General features: G+C 43.1%; 2 non-coding genes across 2 annotated transcripts; both read left to right on the top strand.

Annotated features, from left to right (window-relative positions):
- On the top strand, window positions 1-74 carry trnan-auu (transfer RNA asparagine (anticodon AUU)). The gene has a single exon. It is a non-coding gene; the product is annotated as a tRNA-Asn (tRNA).
- A 3,296-nt stretch (window positions 75-3,370) lies between these two features.
- trnan-guu (transfer RNA asparagine (anticodon GUU)) lies at window positions 3,371-3,444 on the top strand. The gene has a single exon. It is a non-coding gene; the product is annotated as a tRNA-Asn (tRNA).
- The last annotated feature ends 4,953 nt before the right edge of the window (window positions 3,445-8,397 follow it).

Below are 8,397 nucleotides of genomic sequence, written 5' to 3'. Positions count from 1 at the left end.
GTCTCTGTGGCGCAATTGGCCAGCGCGCTTGGCTATTAACCGGGAGGTTGGTGGTTCGAGCCCACCCAGGAACGACAAGCTATTTTGGAAGAGCTATCGCAGGCAAAATCCACAAGGTAACATTGTTTGCTGAATATCTACCTGAAACAGGTTGGAGTAACATTTTAGAGGCGCTGTGGCTTAGTTGGTCAAAGTGCCTGTCTAGTAAATCCCAGCAGTGCTTTCATGATAGCCTTTCAAGCAAATCAGTTGTTTACATGTACAGAAAAACATATCACCCGAAAGAGCTATTTTGCAATTATAGATTGAACAGTATCCCTGAATAAACAGAGTAAATGCACTCTTTTCACTCCTTGTTTCTCAGTTTGATGGTAAGGAATGATTGATGTAGACCGTTTTCGGATGACTGTTTTCTTTTGTGAAAAAGGGGAATCAGACAAAAGTTGCAAAGGCATTCAAAGGCTGTGAGTTCCAGACCCACCAGAGTCACTGTTGTAACCCCTGTTATCTACATTGGTAAATAGGAAAGCCTGCTTGTGTTATTAACTGATGAAAGGAACTGCTAAACTTGGTTCAATTACCACAGAATCCCAGTGTGCTATAGGCTGGCCACTGCTTGGTAGGAGTTTCCCGTACGTGAGTGACTGTTCCTTCCTTCCTTCACGCCCCGCTCAACCTCGTCTTCTTCTAAAGAGCTTGGCGCTGTCCTCAGAAGCTTTGGTCTTACTCCGCACCTGAGTGGCCCCACCAAGGGCAAAGGGCACACTCTGGACCTGCTAATGACAAAGCGGGTTAACATTTCAAATTACAGTGTGGTAAATGTTACTTTGTCTGATGGTTTCTGTATTTCTCCAGGTGCAATGAGTTTGCAGTCTTCTTTGCAAGACTCAGTTCAGAACATTAAAAATACCATTATTTGCAGATAACAAGCACGCAGCCAGCTAGACAACTGGAGTTAACCCATTTTGCATTTTTGGCTGACAAAACTGTCCAAGAGATCACCACAAGTCTGAGTTCCACTACATGCTGCCTTTATGCATTGCCTACCAGATTTTTAAAGTCTACGGTGAGCAGTCTGTTGGCTCCAATCACTCAAAAAGTCAACATGTCGCTTGGATCTGGAATATTCCCAAGAGCCTTAAAACTGCGGTCATTAAGCCTCTCTTAAAGAAGAGCAGTCTTGATGCCACAGTGCTAAATAATTACCGGCCCATCTCAAACCTACTACTACTACTCAGTTGTCCAATATTTTATTTTTTTTATCTTTTATTATCAAAAACATCTTACAAGTATTTACATATATTTACATAATTGTACAGACAAACATCGCACACAAGTGCAAGGGAATGGGATACACAAGGGCAGGGGGAGAAGAGACAAAAAATTACAGAAAATCAAACACACAATCATTCTTCAAACTTTCTTCAGTGATGGGGGGTGATGCCGTGGATGGGGGGGTGATGCCGGGGTCAGAAGATGATGTCCAGGTTTCCAGAGGGTATAAGGTGGATCAGGGTGTTGTGGGGGACGAGGTGGGTGATGAACCGGTGCTCTGCTGCCATGTGGAGGTCTCGGAGGTGTGCGGCCAAGAGTCCTTTGAAGATGGGCCAAGGTTCTGCTGTTTTATTGTCACGGAGATGGATGTTCCTGTTGAGATATAATGTATACTGGGCTATGGAGAGGGTTACAGTTGTCCATTCAGGCGTGCAAATTATTTACAATGACAGAAAATGCGCTGCTGTTACAAATTGGAATAAGAGATGGAAAAGTATCCCTGCACACACAGATTAACTGCACTCTTTTCACTTTTTGATTCTCAGTTTGTTGGCAAGGAATGACTGACGTAGACCCATTTTGGATGAAAACCGTGTTTTGCGTTTGTGGAAATGAGCATCACGCAAGGATGTATGGGCTCTGTGGCGCAATGGATAGCGCATTAGACTTCTAGGCATTAGTTGCAAGGGCTTTCAAAGGTTGTGGGTTGAGTCCCACCAGAGTCGCTAATGGTGAGAGCTCAGAGGGCAAGAAGAAAGAGGAAAAACATGTCCGAAATACCCTCTCAGCCTGTGGTTACCCCACTTGGGCTCTCAACAGAGTGAAGAGAACCATGAAGCAGGACAAAAGGGAAACTGAACAGAGAAGGAAGGGTGTTTCTATCCCTTATGTCTCTGGCCTGTCGGAAAAACTGCAGAGAATTTTTAGACAACACGAAGTCCCTGTTTATTTTAAACCAGGAAACACTTTAAGACAAAAACTGGTTCATCCTAAGGACAAGTTGCCGACTCAAAAACAGAGCAATGTAGTTTATTCGATCCAATGCAGTGAAGAAAGCTGTAAAGAACGGTACATAAGTGAGACAAAACAGCCTCTACACAAGAGGCTTTATCAGCACAGAAGAAATACAAGTTCAGGACCACAGAGCGCCATGCATCTCCATCTTGAAGCCTCTAATCACTCGTTTGAAGACGGTGAGGTGAAGGTTTTAAGCAGGGAGAAAAGATGGTTTGAAAGAGGAGTCAAGGAAGCTATTTTTGTTAAAAAAGAAAAACCTTCTTTAAACAGAAATGGAGGGCTAAGATTTAATCTTCCTGTTATTTATAATGGGATACTGAACCCCTGGAAAGGTAGAGGACCAGGACCAGGACATTTAGATGCTAATCAGGTACTCAGGGTGGTTGAGCCAGGGTCTCACAAAGACAAAGAGGATTCTAATAGCCCATTAAAATTCTGAATAGGCTAGCTCGGTAGATACAGGGGGAGAGTTTCTGTTGAAACAAACAACTCTTTCTTACTTCAGGAAGGCTCCTCCCAATGGGCGGGTCTTACCACAGAACAGTATTAATATCGGAGTTCTCGATCTAAATTCTTTTATTGACAATGACTCTTGGATGAGAGTCGAAACGTCTATTTTTTCAAACTGAGTCCAGATGACTACAACTGAAGCTTTTTCTACAATGGTGAGAGAACATTTTTGTTTTTTACAATGGAACGTCTGCGCGCTTTACTATCTGATAAAAGGCACTGCTGAACAAGGTTTATTGCCAAGTGTGCTTGAAAAAGTAAGCAAATACATCGGCATTATGTCAAATAACATTATCTTGCAATTTTTCCTCAATATCCAGATTAACTGCAGTATATTGAGTGCGCAATAAATTGGCGAGAGTCGATTGATTGAAAGACTTCCAGTTTTTTTTATAGCTACATTGGTACAGGGGATTTAGCTCAACGGTAGAAAGATTGATGCCCTCGCTCTCCATTAAACAACGTTGATTGGACAGGGGCTGAACTTTCAAATGTTGCTGGCTCGCTTTCAAAAAAAAAAGATGTTGCGGCTTGTCGAGTCGCAAATATTTTATTGACTGAGCTGGATGTCTCTGTGGCGCAATTGGCCAGCGCGCTCGGCTGTTAACCGGGAGGTTGGTGGTTCGAGCCCACCCAGGGACGACAAGCTATTTTGGAAGAGCTATCGCAGGCAAAATCCACGAGGTAACATTGTTTGCTGAATATCTACCTGAAACAGGTTGGAGTAACATTTTAGAGGCGCTGTGGCTTAGTTGGTCAAAGTGCCTGTCTAGTAAATCCCAGCAGTGCTTTCATGATAGCCTTTCAAGCAAATCAGTTGTTTACATGTACAGAAAAACATATCACCCGAAAGAGCTATTTTGCAATTATAGATTGAACAGTATCCCTGAATAAACAGAGTAAATGCACTCTTTTCACTCCTTGTTTCTCAGTTTGATGGTAAGGAATGATTGATGTAGACCGTTTTCGGATGACTGTTTTCTTTTGTGAAAAAGGGGAATCAGACAAAAGTTGCAAAGGCATTCAAAGGCTGTGAGTTCGAGACCCACCAGAGTCACTGTTGTAACCCCTGTTATCTACATTGGTAAATAGGAAAGCCTGCTTGTGTTATTAACTGATGAAAGGAACTGCTAAACTTGGTTCAATTACCACAGAATCCCAGTGTGCTATAGGCTGGCCACTGCTTGGTAGGAGTTTCCCGTACGTGAGTGACTGTTCCTTCCTTCCTTCACGCCCCACTCAACCTCGTCTTCTTCTAAAGAGCTTGGCGCTGTCCTCAGAAGCTTTGGTCTTACTCCGCACCTGAGTGGCCCCACCAAGGGCAAAGGGCACACTCTGGACCTGCTAATGACAAAGCGGGTTAACATTTCAAATTACAGTGTGGTAAATGTTACTTTGTCTGATGGTTTCTGTATTTCTCCAGGTGCAATGAGTTTGCAGTCTTCTTTGCAAGACTCAGTTCAGAACATTAAAAATACCATTATTTGCAGATAACAAGCACGCAGCCAGCTAGACAACTGGAGTTAACCCATTTTGCATTTTTGGCTGACAAAACTGTCCAAGAGATCACCACAAGTCTGAGTTCCACTACATGCTGCCTTTATGCATTGTCTACCAGATTTTTAAAGTCTACGGTGAGCAGTCTGTTGGCTCCAATCACTCAAAAAGTCAACATGTCGCTTGGATCTGGAATATTCCCAAGAGCCTTAAAACTGCGGTCATTAAGCCTCTCTTAAAGAAGAGCAGTCTTGATGCCACAGTGCTAAATAATTACCGGCCCATCTCAAACCTACTACTACTACTCAGTTGTCCATTATTTTATTTTTTTTATCTTTTATTATCAAAAACATCTTACAAGTATTTACATATATTTACATAATTGTACAGACAAACATCACACACAAGTGCAAGGGAATGGGATACACAAGGGCAGGGGGAGAAGAGACAAAAAATTACAGAAAATCAAACACACAATCATTCTTCAAACTTTCTTCAGTGATGGGGGGTGATGCCGTGGATGGGGGGGTGATGCCGGGGTCAGAAGATGATGTCCAGGTTTCCAGAGGGTATAAGGAGGATCAGGGTGTTGTGGGGGACGAGGTGGGTGATGAACCGGTGCTCTGCTGCCATGTGGAGGTCTCGGAGGTGTGCGGCCAAGAGTCCTTTGAAGATGGGCCAAGGTTCTGCTGTTTTATTGTCACGGAGATGGATGTTCCTGTTGAGATATAATATATACTGGGCTATGGAGAGGGTTACAGTTGTCCATTCAGGCGTGCAAATTATTTACAATGACAGAAAATGCGCTGCTGTTACAAATTGGAATAAGAGATGGAAAAGTATCCCTGCACACACAGATTAACTGCACTCTTTTCACTTTTTGATTCTCAGTTTGTTGGCAAGGAATGACTGACGTAGACCCATTTTGGATGAAAACCGTGTTTTGCGTTTGTGGAAATGAGCATCACGCAAGGATGTATGGGCTCTGTGGCGCAATGGATAGCGCATTGGACTTCTAGGCATTAGTTGCAAGGGCTTTCAAAGGTTGTGGGTTGAGTCCCACCAGAGTCGCTAATGGTGAGAGCTCAGAGGGCAAGAAGAAAGAGGAAAAACATGTCCGAAATGCCCTCTCAGCCTGTGGTTACCCCACTTGGGCTCTCAACAGAGTGAAGAGAACCATGAAGCAGGACAAAAGGGAAACTGAACAGAGAAGGAAGGGTGTTTCTATCCCTTATGTCTCTGGCCTGTCGGAAAAACTGCAGAGAATTTTTAGACAACACGAAGTCCCTGTTTATTTTAAACCAGGAAACACTTTAAGACAAAAACTGGTTCATCCTAAGGACAAGTTGCCGACTCAAAAACAGAGCAATGTAGTTTATTCGATCCAATGCAGTGAAGAAAGCTGTAAAGAACGGTACATAAGTGAGACAAAACAGCCTCTACACAAGAGGCTTTATCAGCACAGAAGAAATACAAGTTCAGGACCACAGAGCGCCGTGCATCTCCATCTTGAAGCCTCTAATCACTCGTTTGAAGACGGTGAGGTGAAGGTTTTAAGCAGGGAGAAAAGATGGTTTGAAAGAGGAGTCAAGGAAGCTATTTTTGTTAAAAAAGAAAAACCTTCTTTAAACAGAAATGGAGGGCTAAGATTTAATCTTCCTGTTATTTATAATGGGATACTGAACCCCTGGAAAGGTAGAGGACCAGGACCAGGACATTTAGATGCTAATCAGGTACTCAGGGTGGTTGAGCCAGGGTCTCACAAAGACAAAGAGGATTCTAATAGCCCATTAAAATTCTGAATAGGCTAGCTCGGTAGATACAGGGGGGGAGTTTCTGTTGAAACAAACAACTCTTTCTTACTTCAGGAAGGCTCCTCCCAATGGGCGGGTCTTACCACAGAACAGTATTAATATCGGAGTTCTCGATCTAAATTCTTTTATTGACAATGACTCTTGGATGAGAGTCGAAACGTCTATTTTTTCAAACTGAGTCCAGATGACTACAACTGAAGCTTTTTCTACAATGGTGAGAGAACATTTTTGTTTTTTACAATGGAACGTCTGCGCGCTTTACTATCTGATAAAAGGCACTGCTGAACAAGGTTTATTGCCAAGTGTGCTTGAAAAAGTAAGCAAATACATCGGCATTATGTCAAATAACATTATCTTGCAATTTTTCCTCAATATCCAGATTAACTGCAGTATATTGAGTGCGCAATAAATTGGCGAGAGTCGATTGATTGAAAGACTTCCAGTTTTTTTTATAGCTACATTGGTACAGGGGATTTAGCTCAAAGGTAGAAAGATTGATGCCCTCGCTCTCCATTAAACAACGTTGATTGGACAGGGGCTGAACTTTCAAATGTTGCTGGCTCGCTTTCAAAAAAAAAAGATGTTGCGGCTTGTCGAGTCGCAAATATTTTTATTGACTAGGCTGGATGTCTCTGTGGCGCAATTGGCCAGCGCGCTCGGCTGTTAACCGGGAGGTTGGTGGTTCGAGCCCACCCAGGGGCGACAAGCTATTTTGGAAGAGCTATCGCAGGCAAAATCCATGAGGTAACATTGTTTGCTGAATATCTACCTGAAACAGGTTGGAGTAACATTTTAGAGGCGCTGTGGCTTAGTTGGTCAAAGTGCCTGTCTAGTAAATCCCAGCAGTGCCTTCATGATAGCCTTTCAAGCAAATCAGTTGTTTACATGTACAGAAAAACATATCACCCGAAAGAGCTATTTAGCAATTATAGATTGAACAGTATCCCTGAATAAACAGAGTAAATGCACTCTTTTCACTCCTTGTTTCTCAGTTTGATGGTAAGGAATGATTGATGTAGACCGTTTTCGGATGACTGTTTTCTTTTGTGAAAAAGGGGAATCAGACAAAAGTTGCAAAGGCATTCAAAGGCTGTGAGTTCGAGACCCACCAGAGTCACTGTTGTAACCCCTGTTATCTACATTGGTAAATAGGAAAGCCTGCTTGTGTTATTAACTGATGAAAGGAACTGCTAAACTTGGTTCAATTACCACAGAATCCCAGTGTGCTATAGGCTGGCCACTGCTTGGTAGGAGTTTCCCGTACGTGAGTGACTGTTCCTTCCTTCCTTCACGCCCCGCTCAACCTCGTCTTCTTCTAAAGAGCTTGGCGCTGTCCTCAGAAGCTTTGGTCTTACTCCGCACCTGAGTGGCCCCACCAAGGGCAAAGGGCACACTCTGGACCTGCTAATGACAAAGCGGGTTAACATTTCAAATTACAGTGTGGTAAATGTTACTTTGTCTGATGGTTTCTGTATTTCTCCAGGTGCAATGAGTTTGCAGTCTTCTTTGCAAGACTCAGTTCAGAACATTAAAAATACCATTATTTGCAGATAACAAGCACACAGCCAGCTAGACAACTGGAGTTAACCCATTTTGCATTTTTGGCTGACAAAACTGTCCAAGAGATCACCACAAGTCTGAGTTCCACTACATGCTGCCTTTATGCATTGTCTACCAGATTTTAAAAGTCTACGGTGAGCAGTCTGTTGGCTCCAATCACTCAAAAAGTCAACATGTCGCTTGGATCTGGAATATTCCCAAGAGCCTTAAAACTGCGGTCATTAAGCCTCTCTTAAAGAAGAGCAGTCTTGATGCCACAGTGCTAAATAATTACCGGCCCATCTCAAACCTACTACTACTACTCAGTTGTCCATTATTTAATTTTTTTTATCTTTTATTATCAAAAACATCTTACAAGTATTTACATATATTTACATAATTGTACAGACAAACATCACACACAAGTGCAAGGGAATGGGATACACAAGGGCAGGGGGAGAAGAGACAAAAAATTACAGAAAATCAAACACACAATCGTTCTTCAAACTTTCTTCAGTGATGGGGGGTGATGCCGTGGATGGGGGGGTGATGCCGGGGTCAGAAGATGATGTCCAGGTTTCCAGAGGGTATAAGGTGGATCAGGGTGTTGTGGGGGATGAGGTGGGTGATGAACCGGTGCTCTGCTGCCATGTGGAGGTGTCGGAGGTGCGCGGCCAAGAGTCCTTTGAAGATGGGCCAAGGTTCTGCTGTTTTATTGTCACGGAGATGGATGTTCCTGTTGAGA

The sequence above is a fragment of the Eucyclogobius newberryi genome, unplaced genomic scaffold, assembly GCF_026437365.1.
Source record: "Eucyclogobius newberryi isolate DKJ021-1_F unplaced genomic scaffold, fEucNew1.0.hap1 SCAF_142, whole genome shotgun sequence".
Lineage (NCBI taxonomy): Eukaryota > Metazoa > Chordata > Actinopteri > Gobiiformes > Gobiidae > Eucyclogobius > Eucyclogobius newberryi.
This window is presented reverse-complemented; position numbering and strand designations above follow the sequence as displayed.